At 41.2% G+C, this 16,864-nt stretch overlaps 1 protein-coding gene across 7 annotated transcripts in view; it reads right to left on the minus strand.

The window, feature by feature from the left end:
* The window catches only part of ANK3 (ankyrin 3), a 210,864-nt gene that overhangs the window by 178,883 nt on the left and 15,117 nt on the right, over positions 1-16,864 (minus strand). The window lies entirely within an intron of this gene.

Genomic DNA, 16,864 nt, shown 5'->3' on the forward strand with positions numbered 1-16,864 from the left:
GGGGAAGCCAAATACTAATGCACAAAAAAGAGCAGGGTCTGGCACAGGAAGGCAGAGCAAATTTTATCCTGGGTGACTTCAGGCGTTCAGCTGAGGTCCCTCAGGAAGGTCAGCCACAGCCCTCAGGCAGGGAGAGAGGTTGGCTGAGCTGCTCTAAGAAGGTGCCCGAGGCAACTTCTGGAGGTGTCACTCTCCTTCCACGGATTACCGAGGGGCATGAGGGTCCCAATTCAGGTGCCATGAATCTGATCCTAGGGAAAGCTGAAAGCTAGGTTGACCTCCTCACTTTCAATACCAGACCTGTTCAAAACAGTCCCTTTCCTCATTTTTTGTCTGCGTGAGATAGATATCTGGCCTAAGAAAGTACTCAGCTTTCTCCATTTATGTTTTATTGGCATCATAACAGCAGCAAAGAACGAGTGCTGAACTGAAATATCTCATAGTGATTTACAGATTTCATTTAACAGTCACTTTTAACTGTTAAATGACTAATGGGTTAATTCCATTTTTGGCACAAAGCCTTTACTCAGAGAGTACGTGAGACTTTGCAAGCTGTTTTGAACAAAAACATATGGGAAATAGTAAACTTGTCCAGGTTTACATTTAAAATAGGGTATTCTGTTGGAGTAATATTTTAGATAGTCCCCTCAGAAAATAAAAATCAATCATAACTGGTTCTAATGTTCCATTTTGGACAGCAGCTGAATAAATATAATGATTCTCTTTCCTTCCTACTTCATCCTGCTGCCTTCCCAAGCATTGAATCATTGCTCTCCTTCGTTACTAAAATGCACAACTGAGATGCTTATTAGTGTTCCAGATTCTTGATAACAGGGACAGTAATCAATATGTCTTCTTTAATCTGTCTGTGGAGGATGTTTTGTCCCTTTGCTTTTGGATACAAGCTCTGCTACTGTGATCCATGGCTTTAATATCGCCTCTATATTAGATTAGCACAGAACACTCTTTAGTTATTCCTTATCTTCTCTTAATACATGACATGACTGTGCCACGGCTGTTGCCTGTTTGCTGATTTTGAAAGCACTGGTTTAAAAAACTAAAGCGTTAAATAGTTTTGCATCATGCTGCCCGAGAGAGACTTCTGCAGCCATCCCACAGTGCTGCAGGGAGTGACCAGAGCTGCAGCCCTCGTCTACGGAGCTCGTGTGCGTGAACCGCTGCCGCTCAACTTGCCCAGTTGCTGTGGGTTTTTGGTGGGGGTTTATTTTATTTACTTGTTTATTTATTTTAAGAGCCACAGTAGAAAATTACTTTCTTTCAGCAAGTTAAGAACTGAAAGTGGACTTGCCTTTGGGCAACTGCAATAGGGAAGATTTAGATTTTGGCCTCAGTTTTGCAAATAACCCCACACACATGCTTAGCTTTAAAGACAGGAGCCATCTCCCTGATGCTTAACAACAGACAGGTGCAAACACATTTCAGCCAAGTCCTACTATTTACTTCCTGGATGTTCAACTTCTAAACATATTCTTTTGTATTTGTGCTCTGTAAAACAAAACAAGTCTCTTTAAAAATCTGGTTAACGTCGCTTTTCAAAAAAATACTGCATAGTAATATCACAATGTGACGACAGCTAAATATATCTCCTACATTGCAGCTTTTACTGCATTATAAGCCAGCCAATTCTAAGGCAACATCAATAATTTAAAAACTCGGCTGTGTGTAGCAGCCTAATTGGATTATCTTTACTTGGCAATTTTTTCAGTAGGATATTAGCTTCTTTACTCTTGTAGGAATGCATCGATGGAGATCTTTCAGTAAACCCACATCACACACAATCAATAGACATAAAATCACATGCAATTATGAAACATTTTTTCAGCAAGTACTTTTCTTCTTCTCACTGCTTTGGTAAAAGGAGTGCACTGTTCAAAATTAAGATAACATAGTAAATCAGGTTTTGGCACAAAATCTCTCTGGAGATTGAGATTTAGAGAGTCTTCTCTAGAGAACAGCACAGCAGCTGCCAGAGCCACCACCTACAGACACCGGAGAGCTGCCAGGACGCAGCCCCCTGTTTCTGTGATGGAGCTTCCTCGTGATGCTGGCCTCCAGGAATGGGCGCTTGTAGCTCCAAGGGGCTGAAGAGGTCCCTTTTCACCACTGAGCAACTGGACAAGAACAGGGGAAAATAGCGTTTTTTCCTATATTACATTTTGTATGGTGTAAGGAGTAAAAGCAGCATGACTTTGGATTGCGGAGATGGCCTCTTGGTGCCTACAGAGGATACAGAAGAGGCAGCAAATCCCTAGGCCTCGCGTCAGCCCTGAGACAGCCACAGTGAAGGCAACCAGCCAGCAGCAAGCACCAGGACCAGAGATTTAGGTGGGAAACAGCCTGCCCAAACAGAGCACAAAGCAGCTGAGAGGATCTTTTGTCCACAGAAAAGTGAGAGGTGTTTCACTTTTTTTTTTTTTTTTTTTTTGGTGATCTAAAACTGTGACCACGACTCAAGTACCTCGGAAAAGCTCAGCTCAAAGGGAACATTTTTAAAAGCCCAGTTGTCTATGCTGGAGTCTAAACCAAAACCAAACGAAAAAACCCCAAAACACACATAAAAAATACTACCTTAAACCCAAAACTAACTGGCACAAGGAAGCTGCCCTTTCTGAGTCCCCAGAAACAGACAGATACGAGGCCGAGGTGCTTACTTGTGTGCACGAGCACTAATGCACAAGTCTCTCGTTCCTCCTGACATTTTCATCCAGTGCAAGTGGCATCATGCGGAAACCACCACCAGCATCACTGGGTGATCACCCAGTGTCCACCTGGTGCATTTCTTCTTCAGATGGAAGGTCACCCACTCCACAGCCCCTGTATATTCCCTGAATCAAAAAAGTAACCTGTTGGGTCCAAGGATTTTCCCACTGGGGCCTGACAGGCCTTGCTTTGTCTAAACCGATTCTCTCACGACTGCAGGCTACTCCCTGTTCATGTGGACTGCAAGCCAAAATCTTTTGCCAAACCAGGGGGACGAGGCTGTGTCTTTCTGGGGGCTGACATCCTCTGCAGCACAGACGGGGGAAATGTAAGAAGTCCTTTTGTTGTCTGAATCCAGCAGGGATTATTTGGGCCAAAGATTTTAATTATAACTGACAGTGCAGGCGTCCTGCTGATGGCAGCCATGTTACTGATGTGGTGTTATCCCTAGTGAGACCAGCAGTAAGGAATAGCTGCCAAATGACCCACATTTGTAGGTAGGACCTACTGACCTGAGGGACACTGCTCAAGCCCAGCATCAGCTGATTCAAGTGACTTCAGAAGAGCCACTATGGAGCAAGGGATATCAGTAAATGTGCTGACCAACACGTGCTCCTGTAGCTCCTGCTCTCCCTAGCACAGGGGCAGAAGATCAATACCATCTTCTGCACTAAGTACATGCAGTAGGTTGGAAGCCCAGCTTCCCCAGGCTCTGCAAGGAAACCACTCGCGCTGCCAGGGCTGCGTTTCCAGAGCCCATGCATTTCAGTAGGATCCTGACCAGGGAGGCAGCTGGGGCTGAAGGTGGTTTTCACTGAAGTCTGTCTTATGCAGGGGACAATACGTGTACAGGGACTGCACGATGGGTGAAGTCACATCGCACAATCTGTCCCTTTCAAGCTCATGGTCATACGATGGCAATCTCTCATTTGAAATAATCTTGTTGACTTTTCTCCTTTTTATTGCACAGATGCTTCTTAGCTCGCTATGGGTGACCCAACGCGCTCTATAGCAATTACAGAAATCAGGTTTTTTCCACTTATTTTCATTTAAAGCAGCAATGAGAGGGAAAGATCACCTCAGCAGCAAATCCTCCATGGACCTCTAATGGTTCACAGATGAGTGAGTGAGAGCCATTAATCTACAGACTCAGTATGGTTTCTGGGTAATGGCAGGAAGACTTAAGTAGAAGTTTCCACTACAGAGTATTTGCAGACCTGGACTTGAGACCTCATCTTCTGAGGCTGTGATGAAATGAAAGGCTAGAGTTCATACGACAAGAAAAAAGCCTGGTTTTGACAGACGCACAGCCAGCACACAAGGATATGTCTTAACAGCAAACTGCTACCTTACAAAATGCCCTGAGGTGCACACACTATATACAGTATGCTATTTAAAATGTCTAGTAATGTATGCTGCAGTATCCTCTCTGACTTCCTTCCTCAAGCTTAAGGGCTCACATGGAAGCCAATACATAAGCAGTGTTACCAGAAATACATAAAGACCCACTGGCAGAGAAAGTAGGTCTTTTTCCTAGCCCCACTTCCACTCATTTTTTGGAAAAACAATTAACCTATTTTTAGGACCATGGTTCGCTTTGAGCGGTTGCATCTCAAAGCTGTTTTCTTAACAGAAAACCATGTACCCAAGAGCTACATGTTGCTGCTATATCTGCTATCTTGCATCAAACCCTAATGGCCTTTTAGAAATTTAAAGACATTTCTTGGAAAGATACAGCAGCAGAAAATTATCAAAAATGACACTCACATCCACACTGTAAATTACTATGCCCCAAGACATTTTTGAAGACTGGAAACAAATTCATATTCAAAGTGACAAACTCTGTTATGACTAGTAGAATAAATATTTGTAATTAAACTGTTTATGGGGCAATTATGGATTTTTTTTTTTTAAAACATTGTTTTAAAAACAAAATGAAGCCAAAAATGTCTTCAAAAATATTCAAGTAGTGATGACACTAAAACTCCCAACCACCATGAAGATATGAAGCAATCTGCACACAAGTGAAATACTTTTATCAAATTGTGCTTCTAAGTTTTCAATCCCTTGCCGCACTGTTGCTTTTGGTCTCACCTCAATATGGAGAATGCCAATGACCTATCAAGCGTGATAGCCTACCATTCAAATAGGTGTGTTCTCATAAGCCTATTAGAAGTGTTTTTCCTTAAGCATTTGAGTTGGTGTGTCTTTTACTGTATGTCTTTAAGTGTTTTACTTTATATACAAAATACAACATACAGCTAGAGCATAGAGGGCATAAGCTCATGTACAGCTAAAGAAATGACCCTTGATATTTGCTTTTCCATTAAAGAAGAATATATTCCATAAACAGAAGCGGATACTGCGAACCCTGTCACTGACATTGCCTCCTGGGGGGGGTCAGAGGGATTCAATCCCAATGCCATGAAGATTCACACTTGAAATTCTAACACACACTGAACAAAATGGTCTTTATCCTGAAGAACGTGCTCTTCCGTAGACTAAGCCCATATTAAAATTGAATCTCTAAGTTTCAGCGAGACAAAATATCAAGCTCAAAGATATGCATAATTTGCTGCATGTTTAATGGCCTGAAATCATCCCTCCTCTCTCCTTAAGCACAGAAAAAAACCCCCACCAAATCCAAATGCCATCCTTATTACAGCTGGAACTCCCCTTCTCAAAAGGCAGGCACTAAAGTAAGAAAAATGGAAGAGATGAGGAAGGAGAATGGGAGAGATGGAAGAGAGTGTCAAATACTTCCCACACCACTGATACAAGTTTTGGACAAAAACAAAACAAAGAAAACTAGACAAACTGTGTAACATACACCCTATCTTGTCGTTGAGGTAATGGATATGAAATCCTCAAGATTAGCACAAAACAGGTGTTTCTCCCCATTATATTACTACTTAATTTTGAAAGCAGGAATACTTGCACAATTGCATTTGCAAAATATCAAAAGGAGAAAGGGTTCCATTATAAACAAGATCAATTTTTTTTTTCTCCTCCCAAAATTTCAAGGTGTGGCTGTAATTTGTTGGTGCCCGCAAAACGAGCTGGAGCCCCCGCAGCAGCCCGAGAGAGCAGGTGTGTTAACAGCACACCGGAAAGCATGGCGCTTGGCACCGCTACAGTCGGCTGCGACCCAGGCAGCCAAGGTGGAAATAGCAGACAGGCTTGACACCTGTTTATTGCTTTGCTCCTCTCAGTGGCCTTTGCGCACAGGGAACAAGACACTCCTCGTTGCCCTAGGTTTGTACATTTATGTAGATCACAGAAAATACTTGGGCATCCGACATATCCAATTTCACTTTTCAACTACTCTAAAAATTCATTCTAACATTTAGTCACATGTGGCACAATAAGAAAATCCTTTTAAGAATCTTTTGCAACGATTTCTTAGTTGTCTTTAAAGATATTAAGAGGGTGCTGTCCTAAATGGCTTTGGATACAAATCTCCAAGAAGCAGAGCCTGCAACATATCTCAGAAGACTATTATTTTGGAAGAAAACTAAATATCTGAGAGATGTCAAAGGATGTTTCTAATGTGACAAATCTTGGGGCAGGAATGCTGTGGAGCACCTCAGAAATTAGGTGATAATTAGAGAGAGGTGGCAGCATCTTTTCTTTTTCTCTTCCAGTCCAATATTTTCAACAACCAGTAAATAAGTCCCCAGATGCACTAATGGCTGCCATCCAGGAAATGCATCTGCCGTGTTTATGAGATCTGCAGTTCATAAATAATTGCCAAATACAGAATTATTCACTTCAGTGCTATCAGAGGCTGTTCTATGAGAAAAGAGAATATACCAGAATTACACTTACGAGGTAGATCAATCAGTTTGATTTAGAATTCACGTGCATGTGTGCCGAAGGTTAGCTTTTGCGGAAAAGGACTCTCTACAATTTTTGCATGAACCTTCTGACTGGCAGTTGAAGCTTTCTGAGCCAAACACACTGCCACTGGCCCTCTTGCCATCAGCATCCCTGTTAGGGGTACCTGTGTGGCTACACATCAGTCCTTCAGCTTATGAAAACCCTAACCTCATTTTGTCACTGATATTCTACATCCTTGTGCTATATAACAAAGGAGCAGTTTCCAAGCTGTACCTGCCAAATACCACATGCTGCCTTTCGTGGCTCCAGACAGAAGGCTCAGGCTCCGGTAGCCCACAACAACCTGATATTGAGAACCGTTCACGGAGGTTAGTGTAGAAAAACTCACTGATTTTCATAGGGACTGGATGATAGCAAAGTGATACAGGAACGTACAGGTACAGTAATGGTACAGCTGCTTGTACACAGCTGACATGCTTAAATAAGAAAGAAATTTTCCCAGTTATGATCAACGTCTATCAAGTATTGGAAAGAAAATGCTGAACCAAAAATTCAGGCTAGAGAAGGGGAAAATATACTGAAGGTACTTATGGAAAAGAATGGCAACTAAGAGAAAAAGATGTAAATGCTTCATAATTGAGTACTCTGTCCCTGATTTCTGCTTCCAGACTGAGTTCACATCAATACTTGCAACAAGTTGGCCATTTGTAGGGCAGGCAGTCTTCTGCATATAAACCTGTGCTATCCTCACCTTTGACTCCATCTGGCTGGACCTGAATAAACTCTGCCGTGAAGGCCACCTCATCTCTTTAGATGCTGCTATACTCCTAAAATGGCTCTCCACATTAACTCCACCATTGGTCTTAGAAACACAAGAGTCTGCCAAGACAAAAAACTACGCAGATTAAGTCTGCAGTGCAGCCACAAAGCTCAAGTAAAGACTTTACATGGTTACGTTCAAGTTCTCTGCATACAGGCCATCCTAGGATAGCAGCGCAAACACTGTGCACATGCAGTCCCCATACATTTTTTACTAAAGGGATGGCTAGGAAAGGAGCTGCAACAAAATCCCACACACGTGTGAGGAGCTGACTCTTTGCAGAGGGCTGAGTATTTCCAAATGTCTTTGGCAGCCCAGACACATACAACACGACACACATAAGAGCTTCCAGCTGTATCTGGCCTGTGAGCCACAAGTTTCTGGTCCCTTTTCAGGTACTAGGAAAAACCAAAGGTCTTTACTTTCCAAGCACTAAGATACAGAAAAACATTTAAACTGAGAGGCCAACAGGGGTCAGCCCTGCCTTAGCACGGAGACAGAGAGGAACGCAGTAACACACCACTTCCATTTCCATGGCCTGTGGTGCAACACAGTCAAAAGCCACGTTTGCAAAACACACAATGCTTGAATAATTAATGTCATAAAGCAACTCCAGCCATGAAAAAGCAAAGAAACATTTGGCAGCAGGAGCTTTCCACAGAAAGCTTCTCAGCTCTCACATTAGTCCAAATTCATCTCAGTTTTGCAATTTTGTACCTAAAAGAAACATGGAAGAGATCTGGTGGGCTCAGTTGCCTTCTCACATGCCCACATGCATTCAGAGACAGAACAAAGTTCCTATTTGCGTATCACATGTAGTAGCTTCCGCACCGCCTGGACATGGCAGCTGTAGTACTCGCTGTGCCCCCGGGATGGCCCTTCCAAGACAGGCTTGGTGTGACTAAGCAAAGCTGCACCTTCAACAGTTGGAAACCTTACTTGCAGGGTGTTTCTCTAGAAAGTTTTTTCATTAAAAAGGGTCACATCATGAAGAAAGGAAAACAAGAAAATTCTTCTTTGAAAACTCTAGGTAGATTACGGATATGTCTAATACCACACTCAGTCATCTTCCACCATGAAAAGCACAAATGGTGCATGGACACCCCGTGACAAGGACTATATGCAGGCCACGAAAGCATAAAAGAGAAGCTTAGCCACTAAATGTAACACTGCAACCAGCTAAATATACAAACAGTCAAGAAGTCCTGTGCTTGGCTTGGATGTCTCTATTGCTGTGCTAATTTCAGTGATGAAACAGAGCAAGTGCTTCAGATACAGCAACGTGCCTCAACCAGGCACGCACAGCTCCCACTGACTGCAGTAGGAGCTGCACGGGCACACTGGAGCGAAGAAAGGAGCCCTTTGTGTCATAACAAACACTGGAGCATCCGCCAGATGAGCTACTTTGTAGTCACACTTTATCTCATGATCAGCTGGGCTGGAATACTGAACACACTGTCAATTGTTTAATGAAGGAAAAATAAAGTTGCAGGCTGCAGTTGATGTTTACTAAGGTGTTGATGAGCTCTTCAGTATATGAGGGCAGAAAGCACTACAGAAGAAATGCTGGAAAATATAATCAAATGTTGAAAAATATTTAATACTGGTTCTTTGTCATTGTGGCTGTATCTATTCATTGGCACTTTGTGATAAATATATAGCATATCCACTAACTTAAGTGTGCGTATGCATATACACATGCAAACTCATACAAATTGTAATTTATAATTGTGCATTAAAAATATTTACTGTTTTAAAACTCTGGCTAATGTTAACCCTCAAAAGGAGTACAAATGTTATGGTTTGCCTCAGATTTCCTGTGCTTACTGAGACATTGATAACTGAGTATTGCAGGTATATTCCATACACTACAGTAACATTAAAGAGAAAGGTGAAACTCAACACTGTGAAGAAAAGTTCTACTAATTCAGTTAAAAAACAAAACAAAACAAAAATACCCAAGCCAAAACAACAAACAGCCACTGTACTGGTGATGTGCTAAATTCCACAACAGATCTGCAGCCAAAATGGTCTCCCGAGTTCCGCTACTTATTCCTACCTTCTGCTCAGTCTCCTGAGAAGCCACAGGCAACAAATAATGCATTATCCATGGACTTTAGTACAACATAACAATTGCAAACCTTCCACTTTTAGTCTAAAATGAATAAATTAACAAACCAAAGCAAAGCCAGAAATCATTCTCACATATAATTACTGAGAAGATCCCAGGCCAGATCGGGAGCAAGGCAGAAAGACTTCCAGATTAATTTCTGTCACTTTCATTTTCTGTTTCTGTAGTCTTTACAAGTTTAGATTTGCTCACCCACAAAAATGTATCAGATATTACTGCTTCACTGCATATACACTTAAAATTTTCCATGTAAAGGTTGCTTCCTTATGATACCGTAAGAAAACCCAGCCTACACAATTTTCTTCTCTGAGGAACCCAGGCATTACTTGTTCCTTTGGAAAAATGTTAATGCTCAATATCAAAAGATGATGAACTGGAATGAAATGCATTGATTCTTTTTCATACAGAGAGCAACCTCTGCAAGCAACTGATATAAGCTTTATATAAGCAAAATAAAGTTATTCAGTTGCAAAGAAATCATAGAATCATAGCAATCCAGTTGATTCTAAGTAACGACAAGAAATCTTCGTGTTTGGCTATTCTGAGTCTTCCTTGTCATGTGTATGCTTGCTGGTAGGTTTAAATGGAAAGCTCTTAACTCTTTCTCTTTGAAACATTAAATGGGATAAACACGCTTGCTAGGGTCCGTTTCTTTGAGTTTTCATACATAGTGGAACTATTTACATATGAATCAAAAGAGGTGAGAGACTAACCATTAACAGAACTGAATCTTGTAACACTCTTTTCAGACAAACCAGTAAATAACCACATAAAGCACAACATAAAAAGAAATTAAGTCTAAACTCTCCTCTCCCTTAATAAAAATGACCCAAGGTAGGAAGAGAATTTTAAACCACTGCTCAGGGTTGTTTCTTTTCTTGTATCACAGTTGAACCTCAGTCCCTCCTTCCAAATGTATTTTCAGACACATTCAAATATCTGCTTATGTTAAAACATTATAAAAGAGAATAGCATTAGTCTACCTGTCAAATTGCCACAGCAGAGCATTTTCTGGCACTTGGCAAGTCATTCCTAGAGGACTTGTTCAACATATGGCCAAATGTTACATAGAAGTAAACCAACATATGTTCAGCGTGATGGAGGAAAGGAGGAGGAAAGCGGAAAGTATTGGTAACAGTCAGTCTCTGGTAGCATTCACTTTGTTTTCCACAAAGGATCAAGTCCAAAGATTCTACATCTTTGTCTTCAGCCCTGTTGCGTTTGTCTGTAATGCTGGAAGAACAGTTACATCTAGACTCTGTAGCTTTCTCTTGAGCTTAAACCTCCTGATTAGTAAGTATTCACCATATAGTCAGTCAGCACGCATATCACACCTGGCTTTGCTTCCTCCCTGGCATATCATCTGTACCTTAGCAGATGCTTTGATGTTACTGATGCTGTGACTCACACTTCATGGGTAGCAAAAGCATACCATTGTGAAAGCTTTATCAACCATGTTTTTCAGTTTCTTCTTAAGAGAAAATTAAAATATTTTAATGTTAAAGCTCAGAGATTTAGCAGCAACATACCTTTTAGGGTCAGATTTTCAAAACTCATACTGTTCTGCTTTTTCACAGTCACTTCTGGGTCTAAAATTGCAATCAAGTTTGTGAAAACAAAGATAACTGGGCTTTAAAGTTCTGACACCTGCATAATCCACCACAGCAGAAAAACAAGAGAACAGCATTGAACCCTAAAGCTAAAAGGAAACCACTGCCAAACCGTAAAGTTCTGGGAATTGGGCTCAGCAATGTTTTCCTTCTGTTTCCTTATAATTGCAGGAAAAAATAAGCCAGGTGAGAGGCTGGGGATAAAAGGGGCTTTTGCAGTTGGATGTTTCCTACCAGCACAGGTAACAGTTTGAGTTTCTGATGGCGATAGGGAGAAAGCAGAGCCTGAACTGAGCCTGGAGGTTTCACTCATGCTCCCAATCAAATCGAAGCCACACTGATCACTCACATACACAGTTACAATAGCAGACAAGATGGGTCTTTCTTTCAGTATTTTCTCTGTTACCATCAGAAAAACAACAGAGTGCATGCCAGACACCATTTGTTAATTGGCAAATATTGTCCTGTTAGTGGGTGAGGTTACTGAGAAACTGAAGGTGTTGTAGAGATGACAACTTAGTAACAAAAAAACTCACAACACCATTGGCTAAACAAAGACACTGAGAATGTGTGTTAAAAATGTATTCTTTTTACCTTACACTTTTACAGCTGAAAATACAAAGGGCTACAGCACACTCTGTGATCCACCTATGTGTTAGAGGCTGGAAGACGGTTCTGCTTCTATTCAACAGAAGGAACCAAGCCATAAAAATGCTGACGGTGCATTTTCATTGTAAAGTTAAGCCACAAGCCAAAAAAAGGGTGCTCACGCACTCTTCTCTGCCTCTCCCACCCACCTCTAACTCCCACCAGGCCAGCACTGCTGCACCCCCAAACCACGGATGTGCCTCCAAAGGTGAGCTGAATATCTTCAACACATGCAAATGCTGCGGGTGATGAGATGGAGGAAAAAGAGGAGTTAAGGCCTGCAGCTTTCAGTGATGAGTGGCTCAGTGAGTCTAAACAGACTGTAGTCCAAGAAACACCGGGCCACACTCCAAGATCACACTGAGACTACAACTAGGTCTCTGACTTGTTTTCATCCACTTAATGCGCTGTTGCTTCTCCAGGGTCATCAACATGTTGTAGCTTGCAGTATGGTTATATACATTCTCTGAAAGCCAAAAGAAAGATCAGCTGCTTTTTTGGAAATGAATCTATATTTGCATTTTTTAGCACACAGTATTCAGTTCCTCAATAATCAATATCACCAGTTATTAAGCAATTACATTACTGCCTGAGGAACTAATGTTGCAGGTTGCCTTCAGCTGTACTGATCAGCTCTTTTCTTGGTTGGCTCTCCAGACATCCACCCTCTGGGAGGAAAGGCTTCTTGCAAAAAGCAAAACACATCAAGCCATGATTTTTATTGATCTTATCCTGGAAAACAATATTACATGTCCTCTGCTAGCATTTTACTTCCACTACTGACTATGCTGCTTATCCCTTAGAATTAAAAATTTGCATCTGAAGGAAGATACTCTTTCAGCTGATTCAAGAGATTTAGTTCAGTTGTAAAACCTAGGATGTTATTTTGGCTGGTAGAAGTCAAAGAGCATATTCCTGACTTCATGCAGAACTGGATCAAGGATAGTCACATCAGCTTTGAACAGTCTAGTGTGCCCACAGTGAACAATGAAAAGCCCTGAAGAGAGAGGTGTTTAGATCCTGGAAGCAGAACATGTGCATTAGGACAGCAGTGTCCTGATTATAGCAGTACAAGGCTATTGGAAAGCTGTTATACCTAGCTTGTAAGAAGCAATGGTCTGATAAAACCATATTGTTTCTGGAGGTGCCTCACGAAGAGCCAGCAAAAGGGTCTCTACCTAGTGATCAGTGTATAACAGACATCTCTAAAGGAGAAAGAATCTTCCTCTATGAAGGTTTCCATTTCAAACCCATTGAAACAGCAACTCCCAATTCCCTGCAGAGTTGGACCCTTGCCTTTGTTTACACAGACCCCAGCCACCAACTCAAACAAGCCTGCCATTCTGGAACATTAAACTTTCAAATCTTACTGCTTTCAAACTCCCTGATACTGTGAGATGAGAGAAAGAAAACCTCACCCTCTCTCATACCGAAGGTAACAAAACCTTTCTAACAGCAAGCTATCACATCTACAACCACTGTTAGAAACTGTAGCTCTGCTCAAGGCAGGGCAGCCGACAGAGCCAAGTGGCTCTCAAGCTTAACAGGCGGGAGGGGATATCCCAGACCCACGGAGCTGCTCTCCTCCTCAGGGCTCAGTCTTCGGAAAGCTGAATGCACAAAACAGGGCAAAGCCTGCTACCTGCTGTACACTTACTCCTGTGCTCCCCTGCACCTTCAGCCCAAACCTGTTACATTTGCTCCTACCCACCTGACCACAGTGAACTGAACACCACTAACTCTCTGCAGCCGGAGCATCATCACCTCCAGCCAGGCTTCCTGAGGTCTTCCCTTCGTGATATCCAGCTGGGGACTGTGCTCTGTGACCTTCAAACAGGAACATGGTTCCTTAGGAGTGCTTTGGCCAGTTTACACTCATTGCTAGTCTTTGGTGAAAGCCACTGCTCTACAGTCCTGTAACAGCTGACAGCCTATGCAAGGTGCAGATATATTTCACATGCTTCCTATTTACCTTGCAAAGAGGAGAGAGTAACTAATAATTTAGAAAACTTTCAGATTCGGCATTTTTATCTGAAGACAAGCATAGTTGCATAAATTGTATCTCAGACTATCAGTATTAGGGCATAGATAGTGGGATAAGTAATAGTTTAAAATGGAACATACTAAGAGCAAAAGACACGTGATAATTGAACAAATCCTACCAGAAAATCTGTGGATTTATCTGCCTAACTCTTATTTTGTTCTGTTTGTACCTGGGCACTACTCAAAGTAGTTAGTAACGCAAGATAAAACACATGAGAATCAGAGAATGATCCTACGAACAAAATTATTACACCAACATTTAACATCATGAACATGAATAACCTTGGAATTTTGAGGATGTTTCTAAAAACCCTCCAAACCAGTTATTTATTTTTTAACAGTTAGGGTGCGTAGTCCCTACCAGCGCAGAATGCTACTGTCAGAGAACACTTGATAAGCATGCTAGGAATATTAAAAGTACCATTTGAACATATCTTTGTGCAATGCAAACAAGCGCTTTCTCCACTTACAGTGTTGTATCTGAGTTGTTCCTACTTCAGGAACAACTTTTCACCATTTCAAAACTATTTACTCCAACACAATGGTCTCTGACTAAAGAGCTGTTCTATAAGTTACTGCTTAAGCTTCTCTCGAGTATACGTGTTTTGAGAAGAACAAATACACACAGAAAGTACATGTGTAAAACTCCACCGGTCCTTATGTAATGGAAATCTTGCATGCTTTCTTTCTGCAGATGAAATTTCCTAGTTTCAAAAGCACTGCCCTTCAGGATATCAAGTAACGTGATAAAATAATGAAAGGTTTCTGCTGTTACAATGAGGGTCAGTATACAGTGGACCATTTCTTTTGTCTCACTTTGCAGGATGATCAGAGCATTGAGGCGATAAGAGGGAAGCTAGTGCTTTTATGTGATGCAAAACGATCAAGCTGTATGTCCAGTCATTGCCTGGTGCTGCACTGCAGCTTCTGAAAGAAATCCTCGCCTGTCCCCAATGACATTAGGAGAGCTCAGGGCCTGCTTTGATTTTAAAATGACAGAAGCATTTTCCCTTTAGGGTTGAAAATATTCTTGATCACAGTAACTGACATTATTGTTGAATCATCATCATTTGTAATGGTATTCATTTATTAAACACATGCATGTGGAAGTTAAATAAAATGATAGGAAAAAAGCGTAAATCGTATGCATGGGGCCCACTGCGAATGCAGATGGAATTTCTACGGTTCACCTGACGCTTGTCTGATTTAATGAAGACAGTAAATTTCACAGCGTAGTAACTGCATTCCATGCTGCATACACCACCACGCAGCCGCAGCTACTGGGGACAGATATCCCCGTTCTTCCAGATTTACAATATTCTGTCCGATTTAATCACCACATGGGATATTGGAGAATAGTCTCCGGGATACGGGAGAAAGTCTGTAATGTAAGCATACTAGCAAAAGAGATAAGAGGAAAATTACCAGGAAAAAGTCTTATTTTCCTCAACCCTACCCTCCCCACACATAGAAGTTGAGGAATAGATTAATTCTTTGTCTGGTTGCCATGAAAACGACGATATGTAGCCTTACCTCAGAGGAAATGATGTTATGCTCACACAATGAATAAAGAATGAGAGCTGCATGGTCCTACCTCAGCAACACAAAGCTGAGTCAAAAGAGAGTCTTTCTAAAACCCAGGCATGTGTGAATTCTAATCAGCTCTGTTTATAATGTATGATCATAGTTAATTGTTCATTAATTCCACCATGTCATTTGTTCAGAGATTATACCCTCTACATAATGAGTGTTTTGGGGTACTCTCCAGCGGAGGAAATTAAAATAGATAATAGCTGTGATTTTAAATAGTCTTCTTAGCAATCTTAGGTTTGAATCCATTGACCTAAACCAGTTTTTAAGAGGTTTCAAAACATCAAAAAATTGTCTGTTGTCTCGAAAAGGAAACGCACATGTGAAAATCAACATGCCTACGGAATCATTGTGTGTCTCTAGAACTGGGCCTAACCAACAGCCTCGTCCATACAAAGCCTTCCCCTGCAGGGGATGGGAAGGTGGAGGGCCTCGAACCTCCAGGCACATAATTCACCCCCAGGTCAGCAGGCAGCCCGGATTTCAGTTACTTGCAACTAGTATTAATACCATTGCAAACACTGAATGGAATAGTCACTAAAAGAGCACACAGCATGAAATGCCTGTACTAATGACCATGGAGATGTTCGTGTTTCACTCCTGGATTTAGGAAAACACTTCAGTAAATTAACTCACTCCACTTTACAAGATGAGACCTACTCGTGCAATGTCACAAAGAACACCCTCATCTGCATAACACCGTTGCTTAAGCATTTTACTGCTTATTTGAGTCTCCAGCAACACGGATGTGTCAAGAATGACAGTACATGCTTAACTGCCATTACCGGGGGCTGGTATCCCATTTCCCTTGCAGTCTTAGGGTAAGCTGATCCTTATAGTTTTCACAGGACTCAATTTGCTATAAGGTCATGATGGATTTGGAGGGCTGTCACAAAGAGAGCAGTGTTAGTGATTGAAATGATTCCTTTTGCTCACAGCAATAAAAAAACCCACTAGATTACACAGAAATTATTTTAGAAATCACTTGCTGAATATAAATGACACATTGTAATCAGAATTTTCAGCTTTCCAAAACATTTGCAAGGAAATTTCAAAACAAATAAAAAAAATTAAAATAAAACCCTTTGGTTCAACATGCCAAAACAAATCTTTGAAGTGACTTATTTTTTTCATTTTCAAAATTTAAATCAGCTTTTTGTGGGTTGTTTCATTTTGTTTTCTTTTTCGTTTTCAGAATGTGTTCATCTTGTTATTGACTTCAATCCTTTGTAGACCTTAAATCACATTTGTGACTTTAAGCATATTAAACTCTGTATTTTTCAAGTTAAGAAAGACTTATCTGAAAAAAAATGGCCTGAATTAGTTGGTAGGCTTTGGCCAGCATGTTCCATATATTTACATTTGTTTGTGGCGCATAAATAACTGCCCAAAGGAGAATTTATATACTTAGTCTTTATACATTGGATTAATATCTGTGTAACACCAGCCATATAACAAGTT

The sequence above is a fragment of the Opisthocomus hoazin genome, chromosome 6, assembly GCF_030867145.1.
Source record: "Opisthocomus hoazin isolate bOpiHoa1 chromosome 6, bOpiHoa1.hap1, whole genome shotgun sequence".
In the NCBI taxonomy this organism is placed as follows: domain Eukaryota; kingdom Metazoa; phylum Chordata; class Aves; order Opisthocomiformes; family Opisthocomidae; genus Opisthocomus; species Opisthocomus hoazin.